Genomic DNA, 21759 nt, shown 5'->3' with positions numbered 1-21759 from the left:
ACACCACCATAAGATAAACATTGAAAGAAGACAAGATGACATCCTGACCAAACCTACCCTAGAACCAAATAAAACACATGGTATTTGTGCTTAGACTGCTCAAAGGCAGTTGTGCTTCATACCATTTATGCCATTCAATCCTATTTACTCACTGACACGTGAAACAGAATCAATTATAAGCTTCCTGGCATCCTACAAGGAACTTCAAATAAATCTATTACATGATCTACTGAAATGATAAGCTAAAAATAAACAAGTTGCCAGGAGAAACCCGCCTCCCAGTTTGGAGTGCTGAAAATGGGGGGAAGTGTGTCGCGTCATCTCCTTATTGGAGACACTCTACACAGAATGAAGAAGAACCATACCATGAATAACAATACCACAATAAATGTAAGCATAGGTTTCAGACATCCTTTAACACAAATCAGTATAGGTTGATTGTATTGATTCAATTTAGTGACCTTCTATAGCATGAATACAAATATTTTAACAGTCTTATTTAATCCACTGATAAAATTACAGCTATATTTATGAATGAAAAATATTCATATCATTCAGGCAATCCTCCTTCAATGTTATTTCTTGCTACTACTTTGCTGATTAATACTGGCTGGGAAAAATTGTGGTGTATATATTGTATGATAAGTAACAGATTGTACTCATTTGGTGTTACTAATTAAAACATATCCTTAGGTTTTAAAGCATGCATAATTTTGGCATCATCTAGTACTTTGGCCACCTCATGCAAAGAGTTGACTCATTGGAAAAGACTCTGATGCTGGGAGGGATTGGGGGAAGGAGGAGAAGGGGACAACAGAGGATGAGATGGCTGAATGGCATCACTGACTCTATGGTCTTGAGTTTGAGTGAACTCCGGGAGTTGGTGATGGACAGGGAGGCCTGGCGCTCTGCGATTCATGGGGTCGCAAAGAGTCGGACACAAATGAGCGACTAAACTGAACTGAACTGAACTAGATGCCTAAAGCAGAATACTTATGTGGACAGGCTACCACTGTACCTATGCAGAGAAGGACAAAAGGGAATATTTGTAGCCAACATCTGGACTTTCCTCAGGAAAAACTCTGATCTTACCCAATACATGAACTTTCTTATTGAAAGGTCAACACCTTATCCTAATCATAATCCTAAATTATTAAAAAAAATAATAAACAAGGTACCCATAAAATATTCAACTTTAATCCATTCTGTAAAATGTATTCTTAGGGAACTAACTGTTGGGCTCTAACTCAAGAACAGTGAAATGGCAAAGCATATAGTTAGCAATGGTTGATGTTAAGTCATTCTTTTTACCATCATTAATACATGAACCTCAATAACAATATCACACCATAAGCAGTAGTTCCATCATCCTATTTTCATAGATTATTAAAGCCTCAGAAACTTCCCCTAAATTCCCAAAGTGACAGACACAGTAAGTGGAAACCAGGAATGCTGCACTGGGTTTGAGATTACAACCACTAAAACATTCGGCTTCACTATTGGAAACATGTCAGATAGGTGAAATTCATAGATTTGGGGAGCTAAAAAGAATCTTGAGGTTCACTTTCATTCTAATATAGATGAACTAAAATTGAGTAAACAGTTTACTTAAAGTTGATATCCTGTTCTACTAAAATAGAATTATTCCAGGCAGATTAAACCTCAACATGCTCAGAAAGGAAATGAGGGCTTAAATATTTCAACCCACATACTCCTGAATTTCTCTCTCAACTTCAGCTCTGAAGACAGCCTACTTATTTTACTTTCTTCAAGGTAATAAAGCCAACACTTCCACCCTCTGCCTCATTGGAAAAATTCATCATTAAAGTATTCCCAGATCAAGACTACATCCTCCAAGTTGCGCTACTACCACTGGGAGACAAGCCTAAACCAAAAATCCCGGAAGAAATTCTACATTTTTTCTAAATAAAATTTCTTTATAAAAATCATCTTAAATTAAGCAAACATTAGCAAACCTAATCCAACAATACATAAAATCGATCATACAACATGATCAAGTTGGATTTATTCCAAGGTTACAAGAAAGGCTGAACACATACACCTAGAGATTGTCATCCTGAGTGAAGTAAGTCAGACAGAGAAGGAGAAATACCATATGACACCCTTTATATGTGGAAGCTAAAAAGAGATGAAACAAATGAGCTTAGTCACAAAACAGAAAGATACTCACAGACTTAGAAAACAAACTTACGGTTGTTGGAGGTGGATGGAAGAAGGGATAGCTGGGGAGTCTGGGATGGACATATACATACTGCTAAGTTTAAAATGGATAGCTGACAAGGACATACTGTATAGCACATGAAACTCTGCTCAGTGTTGTGTGGTGGCCTGGATGGGAGGGGAGCTTGAGGGAGAATGGATACATGTGTATGTACAGCTTCACTGTTCACCTGAAATTGTCACAACATTGTTAACTGGCTATATACCAATACAAAATAAAAAGTTTAAAGAAAATCAATAAATGTGATATACAACATCAACAAAAGGAAAGATAAAAACCACATGATCATCTCAACAGAGACAGAGTAAACATTTGACAAATTCAACAGTCATTCATGACAAAAGACTCCCATCAAAGTGGCTATAGAGGGAACATATCTCAACATAATAAAGGCCATTTATGACAAACCTATAGCCAACATAGCACTCAATGGGGAAAAGTTGAAAGCTTCCCAATAAATTCAAAAACAAGACAAGGATGCCTCTCTCACTAGTTCTCTTTTACATAGTATTGGAAGTCCTAGACACAGTAATCAGACAAGAAAAAAGAAACAAAATGTATCCAAATTAGAAGGGAATAGGTAAAATAATTACTATTTGCAGATGATATAATACTCTACATAGAGAATCCTAAAGTCTCCACTCAAAAACTGGTAGAACTAATAAATAAATTAAGCAAGGTTTCAGGACACATGATTAATACACAGAAATATGTTGTGTTCCTATATACTAATAATGAAATATCAGAATGAGAAAGTAAGAAAAAAAAATCCTGCTTAAAATCACATATCAAGAAAGATCCAGCATTAAAATTAATGAAATAGGGCAAAGGCCAATATGCTGAAAATTATAAAACACTGATGAGGGAAACTGAAGATGATTCAAAAGAATAAGAAGATATACTGTGTTCTTGTATTGTAATAATCAATAATATTAATATAGCCATATTACTCAAAGAAATCTACAGATTTAATGCAATACCTATCAAAATACTCAGGATATTTTAAGAGAAATAAAAAAAAAGTCCAAAATTTATAAGAAACCACTAAAGATCAGAATTGAAAAGGAATCATGAGATAAAAGAACAAAGCTGGAGGTATAACTCTCCAAGATGTCAGACAATACTGCAAAGCTATACTCAAAACAGTGTGGTATTGCGGGGGAAATGGATATATATTAATAGATCAATGTAAGAGAATAGAGAGTCCAGAAATAAACCCACATACCTATGGCCAATTAATCTATGATGAGGAAGGCAAGAATAGGCAGTAAAGGAAAAACAGTCTCTTCAACAAGTGATGACTAGAAAGCTGGACAGTCACATGTAAAATAATGAAATTAGAACATTCCCTCAAATCATATACAAAAATGTAATTAAAATGGTTTAAAGACTTAAATGTTAGACAAAGTACCATAAAACTTCCAGAAGAGAACATAGGCAAAACCCTCCACTCTTTGACATAAGTTGTAGCAATATTTTCTTGGATCAGTCTCTGGAACCTAATTAAACTTAAAAGATTTGTACAACAAAGAAAAACTAATAAAATGAAAACAAAAACAACAGCCTTTCAGAACTGGAGAATGTAAAGAAGAGAGGATATATGCATGCCGCTGCTGTTGCTGTTTAGTCACTAAGTCATGTCTGACTCTGTGACCCCATGAACTGCTGAACCGCCAGGCTCCTCTGTCCTCAGGATTTTCCAGAAAGGAATACTAGTGTAGGTTGCCATTTCCTCCTCCAGAGGATCTTCATGACCCAGGGATCAAGCCCGCAGCTTCTGTCCTGTCTCCCGCACTGGCAGGCTGATTCTTTACCACTGAGCCACCTAGAAAGCCCAGATATATGTATGTGTGTGTGTGTGCGCTAAGTCATTTCAGTCGTGTCCAATTCTGTGCGACTCTATGGACTGTAGCCTGCTAGGCTCCTCTGTCTCTGGGATTCTCCAGGCAAGAATACTGCGGCGGATTGCCATGCCCTCCTCCAGGGGATCTCTCCAACCCAGGGATCCAACCCGCATCTCTTAAGTCTCCTGCATTGGCAAGCAGGTTCTTTACCACCAGCGTCACCTGGGAAGCCCCTAGATCTATATCTATGTATAACTGATTCACTTTGCTGTATACCTGAAACTAACACAGCATTGTAAATCAAACAATACTCCCATATCTTCTTAAAAAACGGAATATATAATTCTTTCAAATTATAGGTTCCCTCATTATCACATTTGCTTAGGGCAGTTATCTTTGAGTTTATCACTGTCCTTCTTTAATTTCGGTATTCAGTTCTCAGTTGGGAGTCTTCTATTCCCATTCTGAGCTAACCTATTTTACAGAGCCTTCTCTGTTCAATGTGCCTATTAATTTCATTCACATTCTAACTGCACGCTGGCTATCACAGGGGATACATTTACTTTCTAAACTTGAATATATGCTTCTTTGTACAACATAAAATATCTCTGCTATATTCATAATTTATCTCACTCTTAACCAATACTGATATACATACACATACGTATTCTGATATTTAGAATGAGGAAAATAATTTTTTAAAATTCACCTTAAGTTTTCAGGAAATAAACATTAGCAATAACAAATAGGTGCATAGTTCATTACCTGTGGGAGTGAGAGGGGCAAAGTTAAAATTTCCATCTGTCACTTCAGATGAAGATTGAGGGCAAAGGAAAAAGAGTCCGTGTTTGGGAGTGAGGGGCTGAAAATGGAAATGAAAGTGAGCTTATTTGTTAGAAAAAGTCTCTAGAATATGTGGGCTCTGTCCTTTCATTCCGCTTATGATACCTGTTTTAAACTTCTGTTTAAAACTAAAGTTCTCAGTACAAATTTCCATATGGCTTGGATGTTTTTAAAAACCACATCAACATTAAATGAAATATTAATAACAAACGAATTGTATGTATTTCTCCTTCTTTTGCTGAAAAAATAAAACCACCTTCTATCTACTATCAAAGTATATCTGAAGACAGCCAGTGTTCTTTGGGTTCACAAGAAGGGAGAGGTGGTAGACTTTCACATAAATTCAACCAGAAAACAAGATATGAACTTACCAGGATTACTTGAACTGACCAAAGGAACTATGAAAGGCTATACTATAGAAATATTCAAAGAAGAAATAATAGTTCACAGTGTCTTCAAATCACGTCAAATTTACCATATTGTAAGTGCCATTAAATGTTCTCTTTGATTGGAAGGGTCCTGTGAATGATGGACAGTTTTGTGCTGAATAGATGAGCAATTTCCCCTAATTCTCTTCACATGACTGCTCATTCTTTGCCTCTTAGCTCATCCAAGTTAACATAATGGAGCCCCTTGTAAAACGTTGAGCCATGTGCTTCAGCGTGCAGTTTATGATTTAAGTTTTATCAAGATGTCTTGATATTTAAAATTTGAACAACTTAGTCTATTTTATGTATATTTAATTTCTTTCCTATTATGCCTTGAAATGTATTTCTATTTCTAATTTAAATTTCTATTTGAATGCATAGAAAATGCGTTTCATGTAGAAACCAAAACACCATTCTAGACTTATGTGTTTATGTTTGTGTCTGTTTCCGCCATTTGTACTTGGACAAACAATTTACATACAAGCCATTCTGTCTTTACTATTATCGTTTGTTTGACAGACATGCGAAACAGTGCTAGAAGCAGGCATATTTCCTTTCTTAGAAACTCATTTTTCAGATGAAAATGTTCTTTTCTTCACTTCTTGGTCTTCATGAGGACTCAAGTGAGTAGCCCCATATATCTCCCTTTAGTTGTATTAAATGAGGTTTTCTTCATAGTTACTAGCCAAACCTTGTCTTCCTGGGCACCCCTGGAATTCTAAATCCTTTCTTTGTAATCTCAGGTGGTGAAAAGAAAGCAGTGATTGCAAATGTTTTACTCTCTTACAACTGAAAACAAAAATAAAACAAATAATAAAAATAAAATTATTGTTGTGATACTTGATGAAGGACCACTAGTAGAAAAAGACAAAGTTGAAAAACTAATAACATCTTCCAAGAAAAAGAAAGTAATCCACATTATAAATACTCAAACCACTGAAGTAGTTTCTACTTTTGTAGCTGTAATTTTATAAACTATAGGGTGAGCAAATGTGTATTTAGGTATACCCTCCAGAATTAATGAAAAAAAAAAAAAAGCCCAGATGTAACTCAACTACCACTCTAAATTAATAATAATCTACCTCCAACACAACTACCTAAGTCATAAATACTAATAAAGAAAATACCTTTAGCCGTTAAATTTTATGTGTAACATGTGAACATGTTAACATAGTATTTAAAGAGACAAGATGACTTTAAGCAAACAAAAACAGAGAACAGATTGTCTGAAACACATAATACATATGATAGTTTTGCAGAGGAAAATGCATAAGCCTAGAAGTGGTTGTAAATATGTCAGTAACTTCCCCCAGTCACTTCAGAGCTAACAAGCCAGAGGAACTACTTAATTAAATGTATGACCAAATAAAAGAAAATTTACTTTCTTCTTGGTATAAAGAAAATAAATCTTAATACAAAAAATAGTATTTCATTACATCCTGAAAATACAAATAAAATAAATCCGGCATTTACCTTATGTGATGAAAAATCCATTGGACACTTTAGAAGCCCAAGTAGCTCATGATGCAGGTTCCCAGTGGCAGTCTTCAATTACTATAAATAAAAGGTGAAAGATAACGTTTAGAACAATATATGTCTCTGTAGAGTGATGCTGATTAGCTGTTAAATGTTTATTATCACTTATCTCCATTTAAATATTAACTCCCTCTTTATTGCTGTTATCATAGATTTTGTTAAATGCACAAAATAGAAATGCAAGTTATGCATTTTTGGGACTTCCAAGGCATCAAATAGGTTCCAGATTACAAAACTACAAAAAATAAAAACTACTCAATCCCATCTTATTTTACTAGGAAAGGCAGTTGAAGTATGAAAATTAAAGCATTTATAATGGAAATGTTTTCTTATTATGTACACATTACCAATATAAATACTTTTCTAGTTATAACACTGAGTTATAAGTATTATGGGCTGTTGGCTCCTTGTCTCTTTTTACTATTGATTTCCTTGCAAGATTTAAGCAAGTATTCTTACTTTGTTTCATAATTTTCCTGGAGAAGATTCATAAAATGTGGAAAATAATAGTTATAAGTTTGATATGCCGATATATAATATGTAGGCATGTAGGTGGCTTCTACTTCTAGACAATATATACTATCTCTCTCTCTCTCTCTTTAGTTGCTAAGTCGTGTGTGACTATTGTGACCCCATGGACTGTAGCCTGCCAGGCTCCTCTGTCCATGGGATTTTCCAGGCAAGAATACTGGACTGGGTTGCCATTTCCTTCTCCAGGGGATCTTCCCAACCCAGGAATCGAACCAGGGTCTCCTGCATTGTAGACAGATTCTTTACCAACTGAGCTATGAGGGGACCTCTATACTATACAGAGTTCATAAATTAATAATACTGTTTGTATAGAATGGGACAATATTCCATCCCTCTCCTACATCTCCCTCGATCCAAACCTAATGCATAGACCTCAGGCACGGATCCAAGTCTCAGGCATGCCCTCAATAAAGCAGCATCATGGACATCTGTGTTCTACCTCCCACCCCTTTCTGAAACTCTAATCCAGTAAGTGGCAAAGAAGATGAGAGTAGGAACAGAGACAGTGGGGGAAATGGTGTTTCTAACTCGGAAGTATAACTTTGTCAAGGGATGTGCGGCACATTCGAACAGAAATAAACGAGCATCTTCTTATCCCATTGTAAGAGGGTCATATAAGTTCATGTTTTAAGGGTTGGATTCATATAAATTACATTACTAACTCAGTATTTCTAAAAGCTGCTATCAGAAACTCTGTGTGTGTGTGTGTGTGTGTGTCTGTGTGGATTAGTCACTCAGTTCATCTATTTAGTATATATAGATGCTCAGTATCTATAGATACTCTTTGCAATCCTATGGACCATTAGCCTGCCAGGCTCCTCTGTTCATGGGATTCTCCAGGCAAGGATACTGGAGTGGGTTGTCATGCCCTCCTCCAAGGGATCTTCACAACCCAGGGGCCAAATCCATGTCTCTTACATCTCCTGAATTGGGAAGAGGGTTCTTTTCCGCTAGCACCACTTAGGAAGCCCCAATATAGATAGCAAATATCTATATACACTCAATACTTATATGTTTACACAAATATATAGGTATTTGCATATAATATATAGCATATATATACATATATATTTTTTTACTAGTTCCCCCACTACATGTTCTTTCATTTCTTTTGTCTGCTCTTGAGTATTAGAACTCACTTTGAAGAAAAATGCTTTCCAGACAAATAAATTCTGTATAGTGAATAACACGTTGGGTTAGATTCCAGAAAGACATCAGAAGCTACATTTACATTAGAGAGAAACAAACTTTGAAAGAAAATGTTAAACACTTATGGCAAGAAAGAGAACACTCTAAACTTCATAATAATGGGACGCTAGGCAAAAACTACTGAAATGCCAAAAATGACTGCACAGCATTTTATAAGTTTCTGGATGTACTGTAGAATTATCCTGCTTTCCTAAAAACACATCAGCTAGTCCAATGCCTCATCATATTCTAACTCTGTGTTAACAACTGATTGGCTTGATCTCATTTTGCTATTCATAATTCTAAACAATTCTGAACTTTTATTGAATGGTCTCTGTGACAAGTGCTGTAATAGGTATTTTCATATGGTGATCTCGTTTAATCAGTAAAGATATACACAGTGCCATACTTTGCAGACAGCCGCCACTGTCCTATATTATATGTCTCAGCATAAAGTCCCTAAATTGGAATTTGCATGTTCCATAAAATAAAGTGCTACCTGCAACTCATTATAAGTTTTGTTTTATATCATTAAGTCACTTAAAATATTTTTTAATATCTAAAGTGTTTATCGAATGATTACAAATATATATGGAATGTGAAAGCTATCAAATAAAATCTACTGTTTAGTTAATTGAAACATATTTTAATATTTCAGTGGAGTAGGGAGGTGATCCTGGAATATCACAAGTCATTTTCTTATGATCATATATAAAAATATGACATCTTTAATGAAATAGGAATGTGTATTATATCAGGATTTCCTAATGTTGCTTGGAGAAGACAATTTAGTTAAGACCAAATACTGTTTAAGAAAGACATAAAATAAGCTCTTACAGAAAAGTAAATGGCGTATATGCAAAAGAAGTAGCCAGCTATAAAGAACGGAAGAGATTATTTTGTTAAATGAAAAAAAAAAAAGAAAGAAAGAAAACAATGTTTGGGTCAGGTAAGGTAATGGATAAAGAAGGTGGGGGAAATGTGTTGATAAAACCCATAAAAGTATGTGTATCTGTATGTATTTCTTCTGGTGGGAGTTGAAGGAGTACAGCTATCTAAGGAGAAATTCCTTCTGAGTTTCCTGGGTTATTCATGGAATACTGAAGAAAAAATTAAAGCTATAATTCCTAAAAATGAAATCAATGGTTATAATAATGGGGTCAATAATCTGATCTTTGATACAGATCACCTTCTGGATAAAATGTAATGGATAAGGTAAGAAGTCAGGTCCAGATGTGGTCCTAGATCATGTGACTCATTCCTCTTAAATTGAGGAGATCCTTTTTTTTCCAGTAGTCATGTATGGTTGCGAGAATTGGTCTATAAAGAAAACTGAGCACCAAAGAATTGATGCTTTTGAACTGTGGTATTGGAGAAGACTCTTGAGAGTCCCTTGGACCTCAAGGAGATCCAACCAGTCCATTCTAAAGAAAATCAGTCCTTAATATTCACTGGAAAGACAGATTCTGAAGCTGAAACTCCAATACTTTGGCCACCTAATGCGAAGAACTGACTCATTGGAAAAGATCCTGATGCTGGGAAAGATTGAAGGTGGGAGAAGGGGATGACAGAGGATGAGATGATTGGATGGTATCATAATGTGATGGACATGAGTTTGAGTAGGCTCCAGGAGTTGGTGATGGACAGGGACGCCTGGCGTGCTGCAGTCCATGGGGCCGCAAAGAGTCAGACATGACTGAGTGACTGAATTGAACTTTACAACAAAGGGATCTAAGAAGGTAGCAGGAGAATAGTAGTAACAGAGTAAATACTGCTCACAGGAAGCAGAGGCAAGGAATGAAAAGTCAGTTTCATAAAAATTTATCAATGTAGCTTGGCTGAGCTAGAATGGCTCAGAACAAAGAATTTGAGGAAATATACCCTCAACATTTTGAGTGAGGCACACAATTTGAGATAAGTGATAATGCCTGCTGCTGCTGCTGCTAAGTTGCTTCAGTCATGTCCGACTCTCTGCGACCCCATAGACAGCAGCCCACCAAATTCCCCCGTCCCTGGGATTCTCCAGGCAAGAACACTGGAGTAGGTTGCCATTTCCTTCTCCAATGCATGAAAGTGAAAAGTGAAAGTGAAGTCACTCAGTTGTGTCCAACTCTTCGTGACCCCATGGACTGTAGCCTACCAGGCTCCTCCATCCATGGAATTTTCCAGGCAAGAGTACTGGAGTCTGGTGATAATGCCTAGCACACAAGAAAAGGGGACTTGATGAATGCGTATCTGCAAGTATTTAGTAAACAGAAGATAGCCCAAGCCAAGTAAAAAATAAAGAAGAATCTGTTTACATGCTTAGATTGTTCAATAAAATCACACTTATAGCTGGCAATGTACCTAATAGAATCCTGAGTACCAACTTGGAAAAGGTACATAAAATGTAAACGTAATTTTTTACCATAGGTGTACAAAAATTAGGTGTTTCCCCCCAAGATCACATGAGTAGTTATGACATAAATATACGACAATATTTTAAGTCTTCTGGGTTCCAAGTCAGTTCCCTTTTCATTAAGTGATATGGTTTGCCTTATTTACCATCTCCTATAATTAGATGTGTGCGTGTTAAGTCGCTTCAGTCCTGTCCGAGTCTTTGCAACCCTATGGACCATAGCCTGCCAGGCTTCTCTGTCCATGGGATTCTCCAGGCAAGAACAGTGGAGTGGGTTTCCATTTTCTCCTCCAGGGGATCCTCCCAAGGACTGAACCCATGTTTCTTATGTCTCTTGCATTGGCAGGTGAGTTCTTTACCACTAATGCCCCAAACGAGTCTCTATTACAATTGAATCCCAAATGTGTATAATACTAAGCACCTGATGACTGTAAGTACAGCACCGGCTTGATGTGGGGATGGACATATAGTGAATTTACCACAGTCCCCAGCACTTGGTGTGTGATTAAATGGTAGCTGTTATTATCTACAAAATGAGAAAAATATTAATAAGAGGAGGATACAGTGGTAAAGAGAAAAAAAATATTCAAGGGATCAATGAACATGCTATAACACCAATTTTAGGTGGATTAATATTTTTAAAATACAACCAGGGCTGACTTAACCCCTATTCAAACAAAAGTGACTTTAATTCCAAGGTTAGACATATATCAATGTAAATTATAAAAGAACCACTCTTTTATTTACTTCTTTAAACAAATATAATAATATTTTAAATTGATTGAAACAGAGGTAAGAATATACATTAAGGAGTCTTTGAAAACAAGGGGAAAAACAGCCATCTTCCTGAACCTCCAATGCTATTTTAGAGGGAAAACATTCCTACACAGTGAATATTTATAGATATGAATACCATTTTGTTAGGAATTTATATCTCTACCTTCATAAGCGTTTAAGAGGAAAAGTTAGAAAAATCTCTGCTTTAAATAAAAAGGTAGACAATTTTACCATTCTTCTCTCGTTTTCCACAACATTTTCTAGTGATTCTTATACTTTATTTCAAAGTGAGGGGAAACAAAGATCCCCACCCCCCCAACCAAGGAAATATGTAGTATGTATATGGCATCTTCTCCTAAATGTAAAGCAGTTCTCACACAGAATTTTTTTATCCACTATTATTAACACTTCGGAGAAGGCAATGGCAACCCACTCCAGTACTCTTGCCTGGAACATCGCATGGATGGAGGAGCTTGGTAGGCTGCAGTCCATGGGGTCACTAAGAGTCGGACACGACTGGGCAACTTCACTTTCACTTTTCACTTTCATGCATTGGAAGAGGAAATGGCAACCCACTCCAGTGTTCTTGCCTGGAGAATCCCAGGGACTGTGGGGCCTGATGGGCTGCCATCTATGGGGTCGCACAGAGTCGGACACGACTGAAGCGACTTAGCAGCAGCAGCAGCAGCAGCAGCAGCAGCAGCAGCATTAACACTTAGTATACAATAGTCTGTGGGTTCTATGCAACCTAATTCTCAATTGATATATTTAAGAACCTTCATTTAAACATACGAGGTTTCCTGGTGGCTCAGTGGTAAAGAAGCCACATACCAATGTAGCAGACACAAGAGATACGGGTTTGATCCCTGGGTCAGGAAGATCCCCTGGTGAAGGAAATGTCAACACACTCCAGTATTTTTGCCTGGGAAATTCCACGGACAGAGGAGCCTGGAGGGTTGCAGTCCATGGAATCTCAAAGAGTTGGACAAAACTGAGTGACTAAGCACAACAAACACAACATTAGAATAGAAGGAAAAGGTGAAATAACATGCCTACTATGTGCCTGGATATGGATGGCTTAAAGAGATTATTTAATTTAATCATCATAAAATAAATCATGTGAGATAGATACTACTCTCTCTTTAAAAATGCGTAACTGTGATGACTTGGGTGGGGTGGGAGGGGTGGGAGCGAGGTTTAAGAAGGAGGGGATATATGTATACCTGTACGTATAGGTGATTCACTTGTTGTACACCAGAAACCAACACAACGTCATAAAGCAATTATCCTCCAACTACAAAATATAATTAAAAAATACAGAACTGAGGCTTAGAAAGTGACACAATAATTTTTTTCAAGATCACAGACCTTTCCGTTATGTAACACTCCCTTCCAAGCACTAGCTATGGATACCTTTGGTCATGGGACTGGTTAGAACAAACGTTAAACTGAATGCAATGGTGCTTAATAGAACTCGAAACCTGTAATGAGTGTAGTAGGCCAGAACTGGATGAGTTAAGTGTTTTATCGTCAACATTTCAGGATTGTTACATAAAAGTGAAAGTCGGAAAAAAAGCTTTTCCTTCTTTTGTGTATTTTTGGCCACTGTTTCAAAAAAAATGGTTATTAAAATGTAATAAATCTGTTTTATAATTAATGTCAAATTTTGGACTTACTTGAAATTTTTATTAAGATTTATAAAAGTACAATACCCAATACCTTATAAAGGTATATTTGTATGAAAATAAAAACTAACTTGCTTAAGTAATAATATGATATTCTTAACAAATTAGATAACATAAATAACATTCCCTGGGAACATAAATTTATTCAACATTACTTTTCCATTAGCATTGAAAAAATATAATATACCATCCATTTAATCTTAATTTGAATATAACAAAGTAGCTGTATAAATCTTAATTTTAATATCACAAAATAGCTCTGCTAAAACTGAGTGAGGCTATATAATTCATAATTCTATAATATAGTAAATAGGCTATACTATTTTCTAGAGCACCTGAGGGTTTTTAGAAGGGAAAAGGAGAAATGCATCCACTGAGTAATTCATTCACTGAGTCTTGCATTCACTAGAAAATTTTAATATTAAATTTAACATTGTTTTTTCAAGTTAAATGACAGTATTACTTGATTGAATCACTCCACAGAGATTCCACTTATAACATGTTTCCCTAGAGCATGCCCAAAGAGAATTCTGCCCTTAGAGTACAGTAAATTTATTTGAGCATGAAATGCACATTGCCTGTTCTTCATATAGAAAAATAATAATAAAATTTGGCAAAACTAACACAATTTGTAAAGTTTAAAAATAAAATTAAATTAAAAAAAATTAAACCATGGAACATTAAAAAAAAAAAAAATGAGGAATTTTGATTCCTTTTTAAGTTGCCTTGCTTACATCTGCTTTGTTTGGTGGCTCCCAGCAGAATGACAAGGACTTGAATCTGGATTGCTTTGGTGGTTTATATTTCCTTTTATTCTTGACTTTCTTAGAGATGTACATGGCAGAGATACCGGCACTTTATTTGCTTTAATCTTTCAAAACCCAAGAGTGAAAGAAATACGCTGTTATCAAGTCAAAAGTTTTCATTGTGCTTCAACTTTTAAAAAGTTGAAATTCTACTGCACCTACAAATTTTGCAAGTGAACTATGTATTTCATTGGCTATTAAAACACATTTAAAAAAATCTATTTCTTTAAAATATACACACATACATATAAGACAATTTTGTGCTGTGTACACATTAATATAATAATAATAATTGATATACACTTAAAGCTTATCATATGCCAGGCAGTAGGTACTTTACATCTATTTACTCACTTAATTCTCACAAGAATAAAATAATACTATTTTTCTCTATTGAAAGATGGAAAATTGAGGCACTGAGAGATTAAGTAACGAAGTGACTATCAGAACTGGAATTTAAACCAAGGCAGAATGACCCCAGAGATGAGCTGTTAACAATAATATACCACTGATTAGAAGATATTAGGAATGGCATTTTGATAACAGCATATACAGAAAAAGTCTTAACCATCTAAATCCACACATAATCATAAATATCAAGCCACAGAAGTAATTTTAAGGTGGCAGAAACAGTTCTGTGAAAAATAATAGAGCTAGGGATCACATTGAATCTGTAGATTGCATTTAGTAGTATAGTCATTTTCACAATACTGATTCTTCCTACCCAGGATCATGGAATATCTTTCTATCTGTTTATGCCGTCTTTGATTTCTTTCATTAGTGTCTTATAATTTTATGTGTACAGCTCTTTTGTCTCCTTAGGTAAGTTTATTTCTAGATGTGTAATTCTTTTTGTTACAATGGTGAAGGGGATTGATTCCTTAATTTCTCTTTCTGATTTTTCATTGTTAGTATATAGAAATGCAAGTGATTTCTGTGTATTGATTTTGTATCCTGCAACTTTGCTAAATTCACTGATTACCTCTAGTAATTTTCTGACACCAGGGTTTTCAATGTACAGTATCATGTTATTTGCAAAGAGTGATAGCTTTACTTCTTTTTTGATCGGGATTCCTTTTATTTCTTTTTCTTCTCTGACTGCTGCAGCTAGGACTTCCAGAACTATGTTGAATAATAGTGGTGAAAGTGGATACCCTTGTCTTGTTCCTGATCTTGGGGGAAGGCTTTCAGTTTCTCACCATTGAGAATAATGTTTGCTGTAGGCTTATCATATATGGCCTTTAATATTTGAGGTAGGTTCCTTCTATACCCATTTTTTGAAGAGTTTTAATCATAAATGGGTGTTGATGCTGTCAAAGACTTTTTCTGTATCTATTGAGATGATCACAAGGTTTTTATCTTTCAATTTGTTAATATGGTGTATCACATTGATTGATTTGCATATATTGAAGAATACTTGCATCCCTGGAATAAGCCCAACTTGATCATGGTGTATGAGCTGCATGATATTTGCTGAATTCTGTTTGCTAAAATTTTATTGAAGATTTTGGCGTCTATGTTCATCAGTGATATTGGCCTTTAGTTTTCTTTTTTTGTGTCATCCTTGTCTGGTTTTGGTATCAGGGTGATGGTGGCCTCATAGACTGAGTTTGGAAGTGTTCCTTCCTCTGAAAATTTTTGAAAGAGTTTTAGAATGATAGCATTAGCTCTTCTCTAAATGTTTAATAAAATTCTCCTGTGAAGCCATCTGGTCCTGGGCTTCTGTTTTGGGGGATATTTTGGATCAGAGCTTCAATTTCAGTGCTTGTGATTGGGTAGTTCATAATTTCTATTTCTTCCTGGTTCAGTCTTGGAAGATTCAACTTTTCTAAGAATCTGTACACTTCTTCCAGGTTATCTCCTTTATTGCCATACAGTTGTTCATAATAGTCTCTTATAATCCTTTGTATTTCCTTATTGTCTATTGTAACCTCTCCTTTCTCATTTCTAATTTTGCTGATTTGATTCTTCTCTCTTTTTTTCTTGATGAGTCTGGCTAAAGGCTTGTCAATTTTGTTTATCTTCTCAAAGAACTAGCTTTTAGTTTTCTTAATCTTTACTATTGTTTCTTTCGTTTCTTTTTAATTTATTTCCGCTCAGATCTTTATGATTTCTTTCCTTCTATTAATTTTTGGGTATTTCTTTGTTGTTCTTCTTTTTCCAGTTGTTGTAGGTGTAAAGTTAGGTTGTCTAGTCCATGTTTTTCTTGTTTCTTGAGGTAGGATTGCATTGCTATAAATTTCCCTCTTTTGCTTTTGCTACATGTCATAGGTTTTGAGTTGTCATGCTACTGCTGCTGCTGCTGCTGCTAAGTTGCTTCAGTCGTGTCCGACTCTGTGCGACCCCATAGACGGCAGCCCACCAGGCGCCCCCGTCCCTGGGATTCTCCAGGCAAGAACACTGGAGTGGGTTGCCATTTCCTTCTCCAATGCATGAAAGTGAAAAGTCAAAGTGAAGTCACTGAGTCCTGTCCAACTCTTAGCGACCCCATGGACTGCAGCCTACCAGGCTCCTCCATCCATGGGATTTTCCAGGCAAGAGTGCTGGAGTGGGGTGCCATTGCCTTCCCTATCAAATCACCAATGGCATTTTTCACAGAAGTAGAATAAAAAATTTCACAATTCATATGGAAACACAAAAGACCACAAATAGCCAAAGCAATCTTGAGAAAGAAGAATGGAGCTGGAGGAACCAACCTTCCTGACTTCATGTTATACTACAAAGCTAGTCACCAAGACAGTATGGTACTGGCACAAAAACAGAAATAAAGACCAATGGAACATGATAGAAAGCCCAGAAATAAACCCATGCACCTATGGGTACATTATTTTTTGACAAAGGAGGCAATATACAATGGGGCAAAGGAGAACTGGACAGCTACATGTAAAAGAATGAAATTAGAACACTTCTTAACACCATACACAAAGATAAACTCAAATGGATTAAAGACCTACATGTAAGACAAGAAACTATAAAGCTCCTAGAGGGAAACAGAGGCAGAACAGTCGATGACATAAATCAAAGCAAGATACTCTATGATTCACCTCCTAGAGTAAAGGAAATAAAAATAAATGTAAACAAGTGGCACTTGATTAAACTTAAAAGCTTTTGCACAGCAAAGGAAACTATAAGCAAGGTTAAAAGACAACCCTCTGAATGGGAGAAAATAATAGCAAATGAAGCAGCTGATGAAGGATTAATTTCCACAATATATAAGCAGCTCATACAACTCAATGCCAGAAAAACAAACAACCCAATCAAAAAGTGGGGAAAAGACCTAAACAGACATTTCTCCAAAGAAGACATAAGATGGCTAACAATCACATGAAAAGATGCCCAACATCGCTCATTATTAGAGAAATGCAAATCAAAACCACAATGAGATATCACCTCACACCAGTCAGAATGACCATCATCAAATAGTCTACAAATAATAAATGCTGGAGAAGGTGTGGAGAAAAGGGAATGCTCTTGCACTGTTGGTGGGAATGTAAATTGATACAGCCAAATGAAAGAAGGTATGGAGATTCCTTAAGAAGCTGGGAATACAATCACCATATGACCCAGCGATCCCACTCCTAGGCATAGACCTTGAGGAAACCAAAACTGAAAAAGACACATGTATCTATTGTTCACTGCAGCAGTATTTATCATAGCTAAAACATGGAAGCAACCTAGATGTCCATCAACAGATGGATGGATAAAGAAGGTGTGGTACATATCCACAAAGGAATATTGAAAGTGAAAGTGAAGTCACTCAGTCGTGTCCGACTCTTTGCGACCCCATGGACTACAGCTCACCAGGCTCCTCCATCCATGGGATTCTCTAGGCAAGAATACTGGAGTGGGTTGCCATTTCCTTCTCCAGGGGATCTTCCTGACCCAGGGATCGAACTTAGGTTTCCTGCATTGCAGGCAGACGCTTTAACCTCTGAGCCACCAGGGAAGCACAAAGGAATATTACTCAGCCATAAAAAAGAACACAAATATTTGAGTCAGTTCTGATGAGGTGGATGAACCTAGAACCTATTATACACAGTAAAGTAAGTCAGAAAGAGAAAGATAAGTATAATATTCTAATGCATATATACAGAATCTAGAAAAATAGTACTGAAGAATTTATTTACAGGGTAGCAATGGAGAAACAGACATAGAGAATAGACTTATGGACATGGGGAGAGGGGAGGAGAGAGTGAGATGTATAGAGAGAGTAACATGGAAACTTACATTACCATATGTAAAATAGATAACCAACGGGAATTTGCTGTAAAGCTTGGGAAACTCAAACAGGGACTCTGTATCAACGTAGAGGGGGGTGAGGGGAGGGAGATTGGAGGCAGGTTCAAAAGGGAGGGGATATATATGTATACCTATGGCTGATTCACATTGAGGTTTGACAGAAAACAACAAAATTCTGTAAAGGAATTATCCTTCAATAAAAATTAATTAATTAAAAAAATAATAACAGAGATAAATCTCTCTGAAGGCATCGTTCATTCCTACTTAGTTCACCAGACACTCACATGGTAGATTATCAAATACATAGTAAACCAGTAACCAACAAATATTTGAGTGTATTAACAAATAAATCAAGATGCCCATGTGAGCACTGGCATTTGTGCAAACCTGAAATGGAAGTGCCAGTTCCAAACACAATAAACATGTAGACTAGCCTGGATTCAGGACACATCTTCATTGGGTTCACAGTTTTCATTCCTCACCCTCAACTCCACCATGCAACACTTTCACATCTTCTTTTGAGTCCTAGTTACTTATGTTCCACTTAGAACTGCCTCAATTCCTATTTATTAAATTCTTGTTCTACACTGCATTTATTTAACAAATGAATGAAAAAAATCCAGTGTGATTCCAGTTACTATTTGTACACTTTAACTGAGGCTATTGAAAGAAAATGTCATAATTCAGGATAGTGTCCTAATGTTGAGAACATCAGGCAATAATACCACAGGTCAAAAATCCAAACCCAGGAAATCATACGCCATTGTTATGTTATCCTGGGCTCTTCCTCTCGTGCCTGCTCAGGTGCATATTCTAAATTCACTGACATGCTGTCACCTTTACTATCTATCTCCCGGATTACTCTCGGGGCTTCCTAATCAGTTTTCCTACTTATCCTCTTGCCCTCCCAATGTAATCTTTATATCACAATCAGAATCATCTTAAAAGATCAACTGGATAACATCTCTCCATAAATGACTTCCCTTTGCACTTTGGAGATTTTATATTTTTCATTTTCTTCCAGTCTCTCTCTTTGCCTCCTTCCCTCTGTCTTTTTATCTTTCTAGCCACAGTTGAACCCTCCAGTCTAACTTCAGCACTCACCAGGCTATATCTGTGCTGAAAGTTTGGCCCCTTGCAGTTGCAAAGCCTGCACATGGCCTGTTCCTCTGTTAGAGCTGTCCTCTCCCCACTCTAACTAGCCATTTGCTTTTTAGGTCAGCTGAAATGTCATTTCCAAATGTATGCCTTATGCTAAATGGGAAAACTTTCATACTCTATTATGGCTTCCTCAAGTCTTCTTCCCTGTCATTTCTTAGAAAAAGTAGTGGGTTTGAGTACAAGGTTTATACCCAGACTCCTTGACTGAATCCTGAATGCATAGTTGCTAGTCTGCATGACACTGGAGAAGCTGCTTATTTTTTCTATGCTCCACTTTCCTTATTTATAAAATGAGATGCAATATTATCTACCTAAAGTGATAGTCGTGAGAACTGAGCTAATACATGCAAACACTGAGAATAGTGCCCAATAATTATTATAACATTGCCCACATTAAGTACCCAATAAATGTGAGCTATCATTGTTCAGTGAAATTGTAATTATCTGTGTACTTATTTGATTATTTTCTCATAAACACACAAACCTGAGGAAATCAGCAACCATGGTAATATTCTTACCACCATAAACTTGGTGCTTCTAACAGTGCTTAACTTAGAAAGAGCTCAATATAAATACATATCGAATGAATCAGTTGAATAAATACATGAATCTATAAATGCATAAAAGAAAGAATTTTTGAAAAGGAAAGAATATGGATCAAGCATCTTTGGGCAGGTGGGACTTTGCTGTCCATGAAATTATACAATAAAGACTTGGGATAATACGTGACGGATTCACTTGTTTGGAAAGCTGACTAGATCTAAAGAAACCTTATTTATATCTATACAACTCTTTCACAATTCAAATGTATTGAAGAATGATTAAAACACCTGAAAAAAAAAATGGGAGGCTGTTTCATCCCCTTTCATTTCTGTCATGATTGCTTTTTAGCAGATACAAGAAATTTGATGACTCTCAGGAATAAAATTCTGATACAGTATTTCTGAGTTAAAAACAAACACACACACAAACAAAAATCTCTACCATTGTCAAAGTTCCAATACAGTTCTTGAGGACTGCTGCTACTGCTAAGTCACTTCAGTCGTGACCGACTCTGTGCGATGCCATAGATGGCAGCCCACCAGGCTCCCCCATCCCTGGGATTCTCCAGGCAAGAACACTGGAGTGGGTTGCCATTTCCTTCTCCAATGTATGAAAGTGAAAACTGAAAGTGAAGTCGCTCAGTCGTGTCTGACCCTCAGCGACCCCATGGACTGAAGCCTTCCAGGCTCCTCCATCCATGGGATTTTCCAGGCAAGAGTACTGGAGTGGGATGCCATTGCCTTCTCCGTCTTGAGGACTAGAGTACATCAAAAACCTTAAAGCCCACTTTCCCACATAATTCATCTTCCACATTTGGTTCTGATCTCCTTAAGTTGTTTTAAACCTGCTAATAATATAACCAACAAGGATGTAGATGCTTTTCAGAAAATTATTGCTACCCTCCTCCTCAGAAAAGAAAATATGACTAGATATCTTAAAAAAACAAAAACAAACAAAAAAAAAACCTCGAGCTCACAGTCCTGGTAACCTCTATTTTGATATAGATTTGCAGATAAAAGTATAAAAGGAACGTATGCATGCCAAGTCCTGTTGACCTGCTTTTTTGCTTTCTTAGACACACTTATTTGGTCTGTTAATGTCCTAGAGATATTGACTCATCTTGGCAAACACTCTGTTGACAATGTTTGTGTTGAACCTTCAGTTTCCTTCTCTAATACCAGGACAGAGGTATTATTGTGTGTAACTTAATAACTAAGCCCCTGAAGACAATGTGAATCATGGATCAATTCTAGCTTCTTCTGCAAAAAATTGTGTTCCTTTTATAAGATATTGAGAAAGTATTGAACAGTGTTGTTCAACAATTCACTTATTCGCTCTACATTATTAAACAAATACCTTGGGAAGGGACTGAGACTGAAGGAAAAAAAAAATAGGGCAAGCTGCTGCCCTGGAAAAATTCACAGATCACCAACCCAGCCGTTTCAGATGCATTAGAAAGTCTCCTTTATCATACGTAAGTTGCATGTGGGAGAATTTCAATCTTGTTCTAATGTGTAGCTGTGTACCAAATACTCTAT

The 21759-nt window shown here is 36.4% G+C and overlaps 1 long non-coding RNA gene across 1 annotated transcript; it reads right to left on the bottom strand.

The window, feature by feature from the left end:
* Positions 1 to 4848: 4848 nt before the first annotated feature.
* LOC129649881 (uncharacterized) lies at positions 4849 to 13072 on the bottom strand. Its single transcript, XR_008713367.1, has 3 exons — positions 13011 to 13072; positions 6831 to 6911; positions 4849 to 4948 (listed from the first exon to the last, which is right to left on the bottom strand). It is a non-coding gene; the product is annotated as an uncharacterized LOC129649881 (long non-coding RNA).
* Positions 13073 to 21759: the final 8687 nt, after the last annotated feature.

The sequence above is a fragment of the Bubalus kerabau genome, chromosome 4 (assembly GCF_029407905.1).
Source record: "Bubalus kerabau isolate K-KA32 ecotype Philippines breed swamp buffalo chromosome 4, PCC_UOA_SB_1v2, whole genome shotgun sequence".
In the NCBI taxonomy this organism is placed as follows: Eukaryota; Metazoa; Chordata; class Mammalia; order Artiodactyla; family Bovidae; genus Bubalus; species Bubalus kerabau.
This window is presented reverse-complemented; position numbering and strand designations above follow the sequence as displayed.